Source organism: Rhinatrema bivittatum, chromosome 9, assembly GCF_901001135.1.
Source record: "Rhinatrema bivittatum chromosome 9, aRhiBiv1.1, whole genome shotgun sequence".
Lineage (NCBI taxonomy): Eukaryota > Metazoa > Chordata > Amphibia > Gymnophiona > Rhinatrematidae > Rhinatrema > Rhinatrema bivittatum.
Window position 1 is genome coordinate 200,181,013 of NC_042623.1, and position 15,160 is coordinate 200,196,172.

Here is a 15,160-nt window from a genome sequence, read left to right on the forward strand (position 1 = left end):
ATGAATAATAATGAAAGTGGGGGCAATCATTTGTGCAATGAACAGTTGCTAGAAAATAAAAATTCTTATGATGTTCCTCATTGCGATGATATAAGCATTGCTCCATGTGGTTATTTCAAAGTTTCCATTTCTTTTTTTAAAACCACTGTGATAATTCAAAACCACAAAGTGCATAATCAAAACACAAAGGGCCGGATTTTAAAAAGGTTACGAGCATAACCTGTCTTACGTGCGCCAGGCCTATTTTAAAAAGGCCTTGCGACGCGCGTAAAGCCCCTGGATGCGTGTAAGTCCCGGGACTTTACAAAAGGGGTGGTCCGGGGGCGGGGTGGGGCAGTCTGGGGCGGGGGCAGGGCCAGAGGCCTCCGACAGAGCAGCCACTGCCGCTGTGTTGGAGGATCGCGTGCCGGCAGGCTGCCGGTGTGCACAACTTGCACCTGCCCAGAGGCAGGCTTAAAAGGTAAAATAAAAATTTTGGGGGGTGTTAGAGTAGGGCTAGAGGGAGGAAAGGTTAGGAGAAGGGGTAGGAAGGTCAGGTTAGGGGGAAGGGAAGATCCCTTCCAGGCCGCTCCAATTTTGGAGTGGCCTGGGAGGGAACAGGATGGCAGCGCGGCTCGGCACGCGCAAGGTGCACAATTGTGCACCCCCTTGCGCGCGCTGACCCCGGATTTTATAACTTGCACGAGCCAGCGCGCACAAGTTATAAAATCAGGTGTACATGTGTGCGCGTCGGTTAGTGCACACACATGTACGCCCGCGCGCAACCTTTTAAAATCTACCCCAAAGTGTGTAGTCCCATTAAACCAAGTCTTTCTTCAAACCAAAAAGCTTCTAGATGAGAGTGGCATGTACTGGTCATAAGAAGCCAAAAAATGGCAAGTGCTTTTTAAACAATGGACAGCAGCAAAAAACAAAAGAAAATGCAATATTTATATAGTAAACCACCTTAGAGCATCAAAATCAAGGCTTTAAACCGAAGACTAGGTTCCTCCACAAAAATTTCCAATTGTATAAACCAGCAGTACAGTTCATGGCTCGTCAGTATTGGCCTTCTCTACTCTCCTTCTCTTCCCTGGGGCTCTCTCTTCTCTCCTGGCCTAGCTAGTTATTCCCTCCCCTTGGGAAACCTCCAGGACCAGGATTCCTTGCTGCTATAGGATTTAAGGTAGATCAGGCCAAATCTCTGGAGCCTGTCTTTTAAGGTGTTCTGGGGTTTTCTCCTGTTTATCCCTTCAGAGGGCTATTTTCTTTTCTCCTTCTGCGACACATCTGAATTAGGCAGCTACTTTTGGGTGAATGAAATTAGAAGATGTTTTGGCGAGTATGAAATAGTATTTTCTTTTTGATGGACCTGAAATTCCCAGCCAGCAGGAGGCTGAGTGCAATGGGAAATGAAGAAATGTCCCCCCTTTTCTTTCTTTAAAACAGACTTGATAATATTAAAAGTAAATTGACATTCCTCATCATCCAGCCACACTTACCTAGATGCCTGGGTTATGCCCACTAACTAGCAGATGGAGACAGAGACTGACAGACTCACTAATGTCATTCTTTATAGGCTCTCATGCTGTCCTCGGCCTGCCAGTATTCTCTATCTCTGGTAGATGGTTGGCAATCATCCCAAGCTCTGAACTAAGGCCTGGTTAGGCTTTTTTCAAGAGGTTGGTGATCTGGAAGGGCCAGTCCTGAGGTTTCGTACTCCTTCACTCAGTTGAGCACCGCCCCAGATCAGAAAGGTTCTAGATTCTGGAAATGGGCTGACTGGACCTTGATCTGTGTTCTTTTCCCTCTCCCTCACTCTCAACTTGCTCCTCTGGGTTTCCTGCTCTCTCTTCTGAGGATTAAAAAAAAAAGGAATGTCGTAAATAAGGGATTCCTTAGGAGAAGGAAGAGAGGGCATTAAAGCCTTAATTTGGTTTGTCTTCCCTATCTGTCCTTATTGGTTGATAAAGTATAAAAAAAAAAAATAAAAGACAAGAGTCATTCTATGAGCCATGATAGGGAGAGAGGCAGGGAGATTTCTCACAGAACAAGCAGGATGGTAGTCCTCATATATGGGTGACATCATCAGGATGGAGCCCAATCACGGAACACTTTTGTCAAAGTTTCTAGAACTTTGGCACCTACTGGGCATACCCAGCACAGCACCAACCCTGCATCCAGCAGGGGTCCCCCTTCAGTCTTCTTTTTTCTGCGCAGCAGTAGCCACACGGCTTAAGGAGCTCTCTTCAGATTCCTGACAGGAATTTTTCTCATGGAACTTCTCTCAAAAATTCATAGGGGTCCCCCTATCGATACCTATACTCTGCGGTCGAAAGGTAAGCCTTTACCCTAGTTGTGGTCGATTCCCGTCGAGTTATTCCTTTGGGGCCTACTGGCTATCGACCGCACCGTGGCTAAAAATGTTGTCAAAGTTATGATGTTCGGTTTTCTTCTGTGCCCCGACTGTTCTCGGACAATGACCCTGATTGACCCGCATAGGGTCTGTGTTTTATGTTTGGGGTCCGACCATGATGTCCAAACTTGCGCCAAATGTGCCCAAATGACACTGAAGGGCCGCAAGGCTCATTTAGAGAAAATGGAGTTTCTGTCAAAAAACCCGACTCCATCGATAGCTTCGACCTCGTCTGAGCCAGTTCCATCGATCTCTCATCAGCACTGGGACACCGCTGCTGCCCGACCGGCATCGATGATTCCAAGAGTGTCGATCGCCTCCTTGCCTCCTCAAGAAAAGGACCGCGGAGTCGATCATGAAAAACGTCAACACCGACATCGTAAGGCTTAGTCCGCCGATGCAGGCAAACTTTTGTCATCGACAGAGCCACCGACAAAGAAGCCCCATCCAGAAAAGACCCCATCCTCTTCTGTGACCGGATCACCAACCCGTTCCCCACCTTCGGTGGTGCAGGGATCTGCAATTCTACCTTCACTGGTGGACCCTCCAGCTACGCAGGTCCTGCCTCCTACTCCGGAGCCGGGGTTACTCGCCCCAGGTCTCCGAGAGGAATTGGATCGGATGATCCAAGAGGCCATCAGAAAAGCACTTAAGGGCTTCCAACCTCCATCGACGCCGGTGCTGGTTCCCGAGCATGTCACCGATCCGATTCCCGTAGCGCTTGCACTGCTACTGGGTAGACTAGATGTGTTGATCGGAGCCCTTCCACCCTTGGCACCAAGAGCACCAATGGATCCAGTATCTTCTACTCCGATTCCATTATCATCGAGTGAAGAGGAAACACTGATACCCATTCCACCGTCTGGGATCTTACCACCGACTCGTCCATCGATGTCACTGGTTCCTTCGGTGCCTCCATCAATGCCGTCAATGCCCCTATCGATGCCGTCTGGTCCTTCGGGATTAACACCATTCCTCCCTTCTGGAGATCCTATAGGAGCTGGTGACCAGCCCTATGATCCTTGGACTGATGATACTTCCCAGGATACCGATGATCTGCCTTCAGAGCCCTCGCCTCCAGATGAAAGACTATGTTCTCCACCAGAAGATCTGTCTTTCATTAATTTCATCAAGGAAATGTCTGAAACCATTCCCTTTCAACTTCAGACAGAAGAGGACTCTAGGCACAAGATGCTGGAAGTACTCCAGTTTCTTGATGCTCCTAAGGAGATAATGTCTATACCTATTCAAGAAATCCTGATTGACCTCCTCTAGAGAAACTGGGAACACCCAGGTTCAGTCCCACCTGTCAATCGTAAGACAGATGCAACTTACCTCATACAGTCAGCTCCAGGATTTCAAAAGTCTCAGCTGGATCATCACTCTGTGGTTGTTGAATCAGGCGTTCAAAACCTCATTCTTCCATACCTCCAGGGAAGGAACAAAAATTCCTGGATGCTTTTGGTAGACGTGTCCTCCATGGCTCAATGCTCATATCTCGCATTGCCTCTTACCAGTTATACATGACTCAGTATAACAGAGACCTTTTCAAGAGGATCCAGGAGTTTTCTGAATCTTTACCAGAGCAACTCCAAAGTCAGCTTTATGCCCTGGCTCAAAAAGGTCTGGATGCTGGAAAACACGAGGCACGCCTCGCATGTGATATTTTTTACATTGCCTCTAGAGCAGAGCTTTCCAAAGTGTGTGTCGCGACACTGGTGCACGTGACACATCGGCAAGTGGGAGCCAATGCGGCCGCCGGTGGACCTCATCCCGCTGGCGGCTTAGTGCTGAAGAATCGCTGTGCTCCGTGCCGGCAGGAAGATCGGCAAGGCCGTGGTGGAGCTCACGTCACCACGGCCAGAAGAAAAAGGTGACGTCTAAACGTGCAGGTGCTCCTTCTCCTTCCTGCCCATGCGGCCCCGGAAGAAAAATATTGAAGGAGCCGCACGGGCAGGAAGGGGGAGGAGCGTCGGCCACGTGCAGAAGAGGAGCAGCGTTGTTGCTGCCAGCTAAGAAGAGGAGGAGGAGGCCCGGTAGCAGGGTCCCCACCGTGGATCGGCCGGAGAAGAGCAGGGCCGCCGCTGCTGCGGATCGGCCCGAGAAGAGCAGGGCCGCCGCTGCCGCGGATCGGCCCGAGAAGAGCAGGGCGGCCGCTGCAGAGCCCATCCTGCAGCGACCCGTGAAGAGGAGGCCCAGAGGTAAGAGAGAAGCTGAGGGCCCGTAGAGTGCGTGTGAATGCATGGGTGCCTGCCTGAGGGTGTGTCTGTGTATGAGAATGTATTGGGTGTCTTCCTGGGGTTTGTATGTGTGAGAAGAAGTGCCTGCCTGTGTGTGGTGTATGGGTGTGTGTGTGTGTGAGAATGAATTGGTGCCTGCCTGGGGGTCTGTGTGAGAATGAATGTGTGCCTGCCTGGGGGATGGTGAGGGAGTGGTATGAAAATGAATGGGAGCCTGCCTGGGGGTCAGTTTCAGTGTGTGAGAATGACTGGGAGCTTGCCTGGGTGTGTGTGTTTGTATGAGAATGATTGGGAACTTGCCTGGGTATGTGTGTGTGTATGTGAGGGAGCCAGAGAGAGTGAGAGCATGAGTGTGTATGAGAAAATCCAGAGGAGTAAGAGTTTGTGTGGGGGGTGTGTGTGGAGGGGAAGAGAGTGTCTTAGAGCCTGAGAGTGTGTCAGTGTTTGTGAGAGCGAGAGGTTATGGTGGATATAAGAGCATGAATGTGTATGTATGTGACAGTGTATGTGTGAGAGAGAATGGACATGTGAGTATGTGTGTGAGAGAGAGAGGATAACCTCCTAATCCTTGACAATATCAGGGTGACTGGAAATCAAGAGCTCCAAAGTATGGACAGCAGGGGCTTTTTAAAATCCTTATTAGTTTTAATTATTGGGTGTTATGTGATAAATGTGCTGTTTTGAAATATTTTATTGGTGTTTGGGAAATTGTAAAAAATGTATATGATTTTAATTAATAGAAATTCTATTTATCAATAGTTTTAAAATATTCTTTTATTAGTATGGTTTTACTATTATAACTGATGCTTTATGTTTCTTGTTTTTATGTTTTATGAGGAATGGTGGTTCTGTTTTTCCATTGTTAATACAGAGAGTCTGGCTTCTTGGGATTTCCATTTCAGTTTTTTGTCTAATTTGTGCTCCTTTATTTTGTAGTCTGTATTTGGTGAGGGTCTGTCTCTGCTCTGTGTGTGTGACCATGATGAGAGATTCTGCTAGCATAGGGATCTATAGCAATATGGTTTGTTTTGTTTCCTCAGTAGGTGGTATATTGGTATTCTAGGACCCAGTTAATATTTACCCTTGCTTTTTCACAGGTAGGGTTATTGTTGTTTGAGTCCTTGGTGTTATTACTGTTACGTTATGATGGGATTGCAGTATAGATTTTGAGTGTCTTTTTTGCGGGGTTTTGTGTTAGTTCACAATGTGCCTGGCAGTGGAAGGTGTTTGTGCTGCTGTTACTGTGAGGTGACACCAGAATTTGAAAATATCTTTTAGTATGATGAGCTGTAAGGGAAACATCCAAGCTCCATTGTTTGGGGGAATTTCAGTGGATGCAGAGAGTTACAGAACTGGAGGTGCAGGATTTATATTGACATTCTGTCCCTTCCTATAAATTCCAGACTTCACTCTCATAGCCATATAGAATTAGTTGAATGAGGCTATCAATAATTTTATAGTGTGAAACTGGCCAGCTTTTAAAATTACGCAGACCTTTTGGACTTTTTTATTAACATCAAATATTCAAAAGCTCATATATCTCATTAAAGAGGTAAATTGAATAACACAATAACTTTGTTTTATTATTGTTACTCATAAATTATAACAATAACATTAATCTTGGAATATTATATATTTTTAATATAAATGAAAGGTTTTCACAAGATAGGTTGTGTCGTGAAACATTTTATTATGTATATATTTAAGGAAACATACGTAAATTGTCAAAATACATTTTGTTCATTTAACCTTTAACCTCTGGTTTGCTAGTAGATGAATTACTGTGTCCCGAAATTATGTTTGTCTAAAAAGTGTGTCACCAACATGAAAAGTTTGGAAAGCTCTGCTCTAGAGTGTCTGCAGCGGGTATTATTGCAAGGAGATGGGCCTGGCTCAAATCCTCAGACTTAAGACCAGAAGTGCAAGGCAGGTTAGCTGATCTACCCTGTGTAGGCGATAATCTCTTTGGTGAAAAAATCTGAAAGACTGTGGCGCAGCTGAGGGACCATCATGAAACACTCCGCCAACTTTCTTCTGTGCCATCTGAGTTTCCATCCACCCCAAAGAGAACTTTCGTGCATGACTCTAAGAGGCCGGCCTACAAGCCAAGAAAATTCTATCCTCCAGCTTCTAGAGGTTGTCCTTCCAGACCTTACCAAAAAGGTCAGTCTAGACAGTCTTGGCCTCAAAAGTCTCAGCCAGCCTCTCAGCTTGGGCCAGCGTCAGGGTTTTGACTCCTTCCTAGAGAGTGTAAGTCAAATTCCTCTTCCATCCATACCGGTCGGTGGTCGGTTCTGCCACTTCAACAACATTTGGCATACAGTCACCACAGACCAGTGGGTGCGTGCGGTAGTCACTCAGGGTTACCATCTAAATTTCCTGACTGTTCCACCGGACTCCCCACCTCGGCTGATGTGGGGGTCTTCCGACCACTCTCTCTTGCTCGAACAGAAAGTCTCAAACCTCCTCAAAATCCGAACAATAGAACCAGTGCCCCCTTCCAACTGGGGCAAGGGTTCTACTCCCAGTATTTTCTGATACCAAAAGTGTTAGGTGGTGTACATCCGATACTGGACCTTCGCGCCCTAAACACATTTTTACAGAAAGAAAAATTCAAAATGGTAACCTTGGGCTCTCTACTTCCTCTTCTACAAAGGGGAGATTGGCTATGTTCTCTAGATCTCCAAGACGCTTACACACACATCTCCATAACTCCTTCTCATCGCAAATTCCTGCGATTCCTGGTCGGCCCTCGTCACTTCCAGTACCGTATACTACCATTCGGCCTAGCGTCCGCTCCGCAAGTATTCACCAAGTGCCTGGTGGTGGTCACAACCTTTCTCAGGAATCAGGGAGTGCATGTCTACCCTTATCTCGACGATTGGTTAATAAGGGCTCCAACTCAGCAGGATGCATTAACCTCCCTGCATCTCAGTATCAACACCCTGATCTCCTTAGGGTTTCTAATCAACTATCCCAAATCCAAGATAGTTCCATCCCAAGCCCTATCCTTTATAGGGGCCGACCTAAACACACTACAGGGGAAAGCCTTCCTCCTCCAGGATTGCGCTTTCACCATAACATCTCTGGTGCATCACATGCAAACTTGAGCATCTTCAACTGCTCGTCATTTCCTCACACTGCTGGGTCACATGGCATCCTCGGTGCATGTCACTCCAATGGCTCGCCTTGCCATGAGGGTCATGCAGTGGACCCTAAAATCCCAGTGGATTCAAGCTTGTCAGCCAGTGTCCAGCATTGTCTAGGTTACCAAACAGCTCCGTCTGTCCCTAGCTTGGTGGATGTACCACTCCAATCTCATTCAAGGCCTTCCATTTCAGTCTCCAGAACCTCAAATTGTCTTAACAACAGATGCATTCAACCTAGGGTGGGGTGCACATGTGGACGACCTTCAGACTCAAGGAACCTGGTCTCCAGAGGAAGCCAGATACCAGATAAATTTCCTGGAGCTACGGGTGATCAGATATGCCCTCAAGGCCTTTCAGGATTGCCTATCAAACAAAGCCATCCTGATTCAAATCGACAATCAGGTTGAGATGTGGTACATCAACAGACAAGGGGGAACGGGCTCCTACCTCCTGTGTCATGAAGCTGCACAGATTTGGGCATGGGCCCCTTCCCGCTTGATGTGCCTCTAAGCAACCTACTTGCCGGGAGTGGACAATCTCTTGGCAGACAAGCTGAGTCGCACTTTCCATCCGCACGAGTGGCCTCTCAATCCCACGATAGCTGACTCGATATTCCAACGTTGGGGCTACCCTCGCATAGACCGCTTTGCATCGGTCCACAACCACAAAGTAGACTTCTGCTCTCTCATTCGCAGTCACCACTCACAAACAAGAGATGACTTCGCCCTCCCCTGGGTCAGCAGTCTCCTTTATGCGTACCCTCCACTTCCTCTCATCTCAAAGACTCTCATGAATCTACGGAAGGACAAGGGCTTAATGATTCTGATAGCTCCCCACTGGCCACACCAGGTGTGGTTTCCAATCCTCCAGGACCTATCAATACGCCGGCACATTCCCCTGGGGAAGGATCCCCTTCTGATAACTCAGAACGACAGGTACCTGTGCCACCCCAACCTTCAGGCACTGTCTCTGATGGCCTGGATGTTGAAAGGTTAATACTCCAACCTTTCAGAGTTGGTATCCCGAGTCCTGGTGGCTTCACGAAAGCCCTCAACAAGAAGGTCTTATTGCTCTAAATGTCCATAGAACCCTTCACTTGTTCCACTGCGAGGCTCCTGGACTATCTCTGGCACCTGTCAGAATTAGTCCTGAAAACTTCCTCTGTAAGGGTGCATGTCAGTGCAGTGTCTGCGTACCATAAGGGTATAGGAAATGTCTCCATTTCGACACAACCCTTAGTATCACGCTTCATGAGAGTCTTGCTCCATTTAAAACCTCCACTGCACCCTCCGGCCCCTGCTTGGGATATTAACGTAGTGTTGGGATGGCTTATGCAACCTCCGTTTGAGCCTCTCCACTCCTGTGATCTCCGTTATCTCATTTGGAAGGTAGTTTTTCTTCTCGCGATCACATCCGCTTGCAGAGTTAGTGAATTACAGGCATTAGTTACCTATCTGCCTTACACTAAAATTCATTTTCAATATAACATCATATCAGTTAAATGCTGTTGCCATGTAGTCTTGTAAGTATGATTTGAGAGACCTCATATAAATTTTATTTATTTATTTATTTTATTTAAACGTTTTTTATATACCGCACTTACGTGTCCGTCTAGGCGGTTTACAAGCTTACATACATAATAAAACAAAATTTACATACATAGTAAAACAAAGTAATACATAAGAATAGCGGTATCAAAAGGGGTTTGATTGGGTTCAAGGTATTAGGTTAGGTTCAGGTACTGTATTTGTATGCATCATTAAATAAGAAGGTTTTAATCATCTTTTTAAAGTCGTTTTGGTTGGAAGTCATCCGGATATGGTCTGGTATAGAGTTCCACAAAGATGGGCCGAAGACTGAGAAAGCTCTTTTTCTTGTTAATGCTAAACTGGTAGTTCTAACTGACGGGATTTCTAGTAGGCATTTGTCTGTTGATCGTAGTTGTCTTGTTGGTTTGTATATGTGTAGCATAGAGCAGATCCATACAGAGTTGGGATTGTAAAGCAGGTTATGAATGGTGGTTAAGATTTTGTATTTTATACGATGGGTAATGGGAAGCCGATGTAAGTGCTGTAATATCGGGGAGATATGTTCTCTCTTTGGTAGATTGAATATCAGTCTGGCAGTGGCATTTTGAATGAGCTGAAGTGGGTGTAACAATGATAATGGTAGTCCAATGTATAATGCGTTGCAATAGTCTAGATTTGATAATATTAAAGCTTGTGTTACGGTTCGAAAATCAGATGACAGCAGAAGCGGTTTTAATTTTTTTAGCATGTGTATTTTGAAGAATGATTTTTTAACAGTTTCTGAGATGTGTTTTGATAGAGATAGCTTAGAATCTACAGTTATGCCAAGGTTTCTTGCATGGTTTGTTATTGGTATAGATTGTCCATCGAAATTAAACGTTTTTGGAGGACGTTGGACAGAGTCGGGAACGGTAGATAAATAAATTAATTCTGTTTTTGCTGCATTCAATTTGAGTCTATTATGAGATAGCCAGGTTTTTATTGTTTCTAAATAGATTTGAAGTAGTGAGAGTGTTTTGGTCCATGATTCAGTGACAGGTAGAATGAATTGGATATCATCTGCGTATAACTTGAAGTCTAGAGGGCGTGAATAAAGAGGAGGCATTCAAACACTGCACGGAGCGGCAGTAGCCACAGAGGCATTCACGGAGCGGGATGCCAGTGGCCAGTAGTTGGTGTTCCACCTTCACGGAGCGGAAGGATGGAGGGCTGCTATCTCAAAAAAATAAAAAAAATAAAAACAGGGGTGGATAAGAGTATGGGGTAAGGGTGTGGCCTGCTTGTTACAGCGGTTGCTACCCCTAATTGAGCTGGACGTTCACTTGAATGCAGATACGGCGCTGCTCTCTAAATTGGTGGTGGGGTGGAGGGGAATTAGGGCTGGAGGGTACTGGAAGCCAATAGTAACAGGTGGGAGAGAAAAAAAAAGGGGAAAAAAATGGATAAAGTGCGTAGCTTGCTGGGCAGACTAGATGGGCCGTTTGGTCTTCTTCTGCCGTCATTTCTATGTTTCTATGTTTCTATGTAAGTTTAGACCATCAAGAAGTCGGCACAGGGGTAGGAGGTAAATATTGAAAAGTAATGCAGATAGAGATGAGCCTTGTGGGACACCTGTGTTGGTTGTGTACCAGTCGGATTTTGAATTTCCTAGTGTTATTCTTTGTGGGCGATTCTGTAGGAATGAGGGTAAACCATTGTAATGCTGTATTTGTGATACCAATTTGTTGTAAGTTAGAGAGGAGTATGGTGTGATTTAGGGTATCAAAGGCAGCAGATATATCTATCATGACCATTATGTAATTTACGTTTGCGTCAAATCCTCTTATGATTGTGTCAAAAGCAGATATGAGAAGTGATTCAGTACCGTGTCCTTTTCTAAAGCCATGTTGGTTGCAGTGCAGTATATTGTTTTCTTCAATGTATAGTGATATCTGGTGAAGAGCAACTGATTCAATTATTTTGGCGAGAGATGTTAATGTAGCGATTGGTTGGTAGTTTGTTAAATCTAAGGGATCTTGATTTTTCTTTTTTGGAATAGGGGTGACTGATGTTCTTTTCAGGGAATCGGGAAAAGTTCCTTGGGATAGAGAGGCGTTTACTATTTGAGATATGAAGGGACGATGTGTTCTTTGATGGATTTAAGTAGAGATCCTGAGCACGGATTGAAGGGGCTTTTTGATGGTTTAGATTTGGTAAGTATATTTATGATTGTGGTGTCATTTATGTCCGTGAATTCTGAGAAATTGCAATCGAGGGTTGGAATTGATGGTTTTGGTATCGGAAGGTGTTTAAATTCTAAAGAAATGGTTTCAGTTTTTTTTGTAAAAAATTTTGCTATATTGTTGCATAATTCATCTGTTATCATTACGGGTGGTTCTGGTGTTGTTGTTAGTTCTCGTACTATGGAGAATAGGATTTTTGGATTTCCATATGCTTTTTTCAGTTGAGTTGCGTAGTAGGATTTTTTGGTTTTTATTATTTCTTTTTTGTATTTTTGAAGAAGGGTGAAATATTCTTGTTTTCTTTCCGGTCGAGGATTCTTTCGCCATCTTCGTTCCAGGTTCCGTAGTTTGCGTTTTGTTATTTTGAGAGATTCAGTATACCATAAAGTGGCGGGCTTTAGCTGAGATAGCCCCGAACAGCCACTATACTGATTGTGTAACACTTATTGTAAACCGGCATGATGCGATTCCCATCGCAAATGTCGGTATAGAAAAAACTCAAATAAATAAATAAATAAAATGATTCAAATTGTATATGTATGATGTATTCTTAAATGTATTTTCAATATAACATCATATCAGTTAAATGCTGTTGCCATGTAGTCTTGTAAGTATGATTTGAGAGACCTCATATAAAGTGGCGGGCTTTAGCTGAGATAGCCCCGAACAGCCACTATACTGATTGTGCGGTCATTTAATGTTTGAAAGACCGTCACTGAATTGTAATCATTGGTCTCTCCTAAGTTTGTTATGCATTTTTTGGAATTTTCAAAGTTTTTTTTAAAGACAAAATTACGTCAGTTTAAAGGCAGTAAAGTTTGACTTATCGTAGCAGGGTTTGCAACAGGGATATCACGCTGGCATTGGCCCGACACGGCTCGTGTTTCTGTGAACCTTCTTCAGGGGCCGTGATATGCCAATTGATTCCCGAATCTGCCAAACGGGTTCTGCTACTCAGCTGCAGCTATATCTCGGCAAACCCTGCTACGATAAGTCAAACTTTACTGCCTTTAAACTGACGTAATTTTGTCTTTAAAAAAAACTTTGAAAATTCCAAAAAATGCATAACAAACTTAGGAGAGACCAATGATTACAATTCAGTGACGGTCTTTCAAACATTAAATGACCGCACAATCAGTACAGTGGCTGTTCGGGGCTATCTCAGCTAAAGCCCGCCACTTTATATGAGGTCTCTCAAATCATACTTACAAGACTACATGGCAACAGCATTTAACTGATATGATGTTATATTGAAAATACATTTAAGAATACATCATACATATACAGTTTGAATCATTTTATTTATTTATTTATTTATTTGAGGTTTTTCTATACCGGCATTCGCGATGGGAATCGCAACATGCCGGTTTACAATAAGTGTTACACTAAAATTCTGCATGACAGGGTGGTGCTCCGCACCCACCCTAAATTTTTACCAAAGGTAATATCGGATTTTCACATTAATCAATCCATCATCCTACCTACATTTTTTCCCAGGCCCCATTCCAGTCCAGGAAAACAGGCTCTGTATTCCTTAGACCGCAAACGTGCTCTAGCCTTTTATCTAGACCGCATGTCAGCCCACAGGAAATCCACTCAATTGTTTGTTTCATTTGATACCATCAAACTTGGAAATCCCATGGGAAAGCAGACCCTCTCCTCCTGGCTGGTGGACTGTATCTCTTTTTGCTACCAGCAAGCAGGCATTCCACTCCAAAACTGTGTGAAAGCACACTCTCTATAAGGACCATGGCAACATCAGTAGCACACCTTCGTTCGGTGCCCCTTCCTGACATATGCAAGGCTGCTACCTGGAGTTCTCGCCATACATTCGCAGCCCATTATTGCTTAGATAAGGCTGGCAGACAAGATTCCATCTTCGGCCAGTCTGTTCTACGCAACTTATTTTCAGTTTGACTTACCAACATCCTTCCACTGACCCGTTAGGGTTCAGGATGCCCTCTTAACCAAATTCCATCCCTGTTGTTGTGCCTGTTGCACGTCTTTGGGTGCATTTGGTGCTTCGCTCGGGCTTCCTCAGCTCGGTACTCACCCATATGTGAGGACTACCGTCCTGTGAGAAAGCAGAGTTGCTTACCCGTAACAGGTGTTCTCACACGACAGCAGGATGTTAGTCCTCACGAAACCCGCCCGCCACCCCGCGGAGTTGGGTTTGTTTACGTTTTCTTATTTTATTTTTCGCACGTACTTTTGCTATATTACGAGACTGAAGGGGGACCTCTGCTGGATGCAGGGTTGGTGCTGTGCTGGGCATGCCCAGTAGGTGCCAGTCAAAGTTCTAGAAACTTTGACAAAAGTGTTCCGTGATTGGGCTCCATCCTGATGAGGTCACCCATAGGTGAGGACTAACATCCTGCTGTCCTGTGAGAACACCTGTTACAGGTAAGCAACTCTGCTTTCTAATACACTGGCAAAAGCATTAAATCTGCCATTGGAATTGTTTTCTTTAATTAGAAAATTGAGAATACAACCGCCCTTGAATACAAGTCTTCCAGATTGGCAAGACACTTTGAAACTAAATATATGGCTGTTCAAAGTCAAATGTCTGGAATGGTGTTAGTTGACATTATGAAGTCTTTTGTAGATCAGGTAGAGAAATGGAACAAGTTTAGACCTTTATCTTTGAAAGAAATATTATCTATGGTATCACATTTAAAGACTACTACTTCTTGACTAGATCCCTGTCCATGTGCAATTGTAAGATGTTTAAAAGATACCACCTGTGAGATCATTAGATCCATTGTAAATCAGTCATTGATGGAACGTCATATGCCTGAGTTATTAAAGAAAGCTACAGTCAGGCCAATTAAAAAAGATGAAAGTAAATCTATTAGTGATCTCTCCGATTTTCGTCCGGTTTCTATTTTGCCCACTTTAGTGAAAAATATCGAAATGGGAGTCTTGCTGCAGTTGGATGAATATGTGACTGATTATATCATGATGAAAACCAATTTGTTTTTTGCAAGTGACATGATTCAGTGTTGTTATTAGTGTTTTTGATTAACACTTTATTATGCCATTTGGATCAGGGTAGGGCAGGTATTTTGGTACAACTCAATGTGTCAAGTGCTTTTGACACAGTAAATCAGTGTTTTATTGTCCCGTTTAGAGGCTTTTGGAATCTTGGGGCAAGTTTTGCAATGGTTTGGCTCTTTTTGAAATGAAAGAAAACCGCAGGCTCAAATTGGAAAGTCTTGCTCTAGATGGTATGACATTGCTTTGGGTGTGCAACAGGGATCTGTACTGTTGTCCACCCTTTTAATCTTTATCTTGCCCCTCTGGGAAAGCTGTTAAAGGAATCAAGTTTGATATATTTTGTTTATGCAGACGACATGCAGATCTATATTCTATGTGATGAACATGGCAAGTTCCCAGTGCCTTTCTTTCAAGCACGTAGTGTGAGGGTAAACAATGGTTAGCAAAGAATGGGTTAGCTTTGAATCTTGCAGAAACAAGATTGATGTGGGTGGGTTTACCAGCTTTGATTTCATATGTTCCTCCAATCACAGCTGAGGTTATAGTCTTCTCTATTCTAATTGAGGTAAGTAGTCTGGGGGTCACTTTGGATTCTCAGCTTACCTTGCACTCTTATATATGTTGAGTG

The 15,160-nt window shown here is 44.3% G+C and overlaps 1 protein-coding gene across 4 annotated transcripts in view; it reads left to right on the plus strand.

Annotated features, from left to right (window-relative positions):
* The window catches only part of TRPC1 (transient receptor potential cation channel subfamily C member 1), a 205,611-nt gene that overhangs the window by 173,142 nt on the left and 17,309 nt on the right, over window positions 1-15,160 (plus strand). The gene's annotated exons all lie outside the window — the stretch shown is intronic.